Source organism: Morone saxatilis, unplaced genomic scaffold, assembly GCF_004916995.1.
Source record: "Morone saxatilis isolate NCDOM2014 unplaced genomic scaffold, NCSU_SB_2.0 Contig19, whole genome shotgun sequence".
NCBI lineage: Eukaryota > Metazoa > Chordata > Actinopteri > Moronidae > Morone > Morone saxatilis.
This window is the reverse complement of record NW_023339751.1, coordinates 24,027,284-24,029,506: the sequence shown is the minus strand read 5'-3', so window position 1 is coordinate 24,029,506 and position 2,223 is coordinate 24,027,284.

Sequence of the window (2,223 nt, the reverse complement as noted above, 5' to 3'; positions counted from 1 at the left end):
TATTCATAACTATGTTTTCATTAATCGACTGAATATAAGAACAGTTATGTTTTTGTTAGAATGAGCTGTTTCTATCTACAGACGCGGCACGTTGCCTTCCATGGAGGCTTGGAACAATAATGTGTCTCATATGTTTAAAAGTAAAAGTAAATTCCACATTCAGCACAGTGAAGCCCAAACATCCAACTGTAGGAACTAAAGCTGTTCAAAAAACTCAAATTTGTACCTAAATAGGGTAAATATACTCCATTACATTCCACCACGGACTGAGGAATCTGTGTTTTTCCAGTGCTGTTTTAATGAGTGTGATCTAAGCTTCCATTTCCACAAATGCATCAGTCCACACTGTGGAGTGCTGCTGACTGACTCAGGTCGGTGAGTTTGAACCGTGGTGCTTATGTGCTTCTGACATAAAAGAACATCAGGAGCTGAGAGAGTGAAGCAGATGGGTGACAGCAGACAGACAGGTAAACAGAGGATCAGGTAGAAAGATAAAAACAGATATAAACAAGTAAATAGACATTTAAATAGAAACACAAAACAGGCAGATAACTGGGTACCTTTGAAAACATGTTTTTTTCCATTTCTACTCATTCTAAGGTTGCAACTAACAATTCACTATTGATTCATTTGTCATTTATTTGTTCAATGAATCCATTAGTAGTAAAAAAATGCCCATCACAATTTCCCATCTTCAAATGTCTTGTCTGACAAACAGTCCATAAGCCTGGTTTCTCCTTATTTCAAAATAAAAGCACACTTTTATCCGAGGTAACCTAATACACAAATAAACTGCTCAATCAGAAATAAAAAGGTTAATTTAAGCTTAGTAACATTATATTATTTTTATATATATTTTTATAATGCAGGAAATAAACACACACACACGCACACACACACAGCCACAGGGCAGGTAGCACCTCAGTTGATGGATAGAGGTCAGAGGTCACTGGGGCAGGAATTAGAGAGCAGCCAGGAATGAAGAGGTGTGTATGTGTGTGTGTATACGTGTGTCATGTCCTGTTGGGTGTGTGCATGTGTTATAGTCCAGGTATGTGTGTGAGGAGTTCAGGTGTTCATTCACAAACTCCATCTGACATGACAGACACATTCCACACACACACACACACACCTGAACACACTCAGGTTTCTGATCATTTCCTGTTACTGACAAGAATATACTGTCATAATACTATATTGATTTTAGAAGCTAAAGTTATGGATCCCTAAGTACCAGAAAGAGAGGAGGAAGTTATGACCAATCAGCGAGACAAGATGAAACTACAAATGTGGTTTCTGTAGGCTGATAACAATAAGATACTTTAAAATACTTTTGCAATAACTTGTACAAAATAGTTCAAAGCTCTTTGTGTTTGCACGCAATCCCCTTTAAATCCTCTTTGATTAATTCTTTCCCACATCACAGTTTGTGCAACAGTCAGTATTATTCCCAGATAATCTAGATTTCTAGAACCAAGCACTGGCTCTAGAAATGGCTTTTGGGTCTTTTACGAGTTTTGCAGCCTCCATAATCTCTCCTACACACTCGAAGGGCTGAGCTGTATTCAGATGGTTGCAATCTGCTACTTTGTTCGCTAAATGCAACTAAATCCTACACACTGGACCTTTAAGGAAAAATACATAAATATTATCAGCTAAATATACTTGGGTATCAAAGTAAAAGTACACATCTTGCAGTAAAGTGTCACCCATGACTGTTGTTGTTCATGATTGACGTCAGCTTGGCTCACATCCTCCTCTCACCCACCTCCTCTATTGAGTCTAGAGGGCAGTCTAGGACAGAACTAGCCCTCACGCCCAGTTTGTTTAGTCTTTTCTGGTCCCTCTCTGTGCTTCCAGCTCCCCAGCAGACTACTGACCGGCTTAAGATGCCACACAGTGTCATTGAATGATTGTAGAACCCAAAAAAAAAAGGGAAACTCAGTCTCCTCAGCATGAGAGTTGTACATCTAACATTATGTAAGTTTTAACACCTTTATATACTATTAGTGTTAGTCCAGCGGTTTCCAACTTAGGGGTTGGATCATCAAAAGAGTCACAAGATGAAGAAGGGTGACAATTTAAAGGAAAAACCATACCACAAAACTCTCATTCTCCCATAGATGTTCACTTTGATTACCATGAAATCATTTGCATTTCCCCGTGTCTCCACTCATTCAATCAGGTTTTTCTGTAATTTGCACCTTTTGTACATCTGAGAGG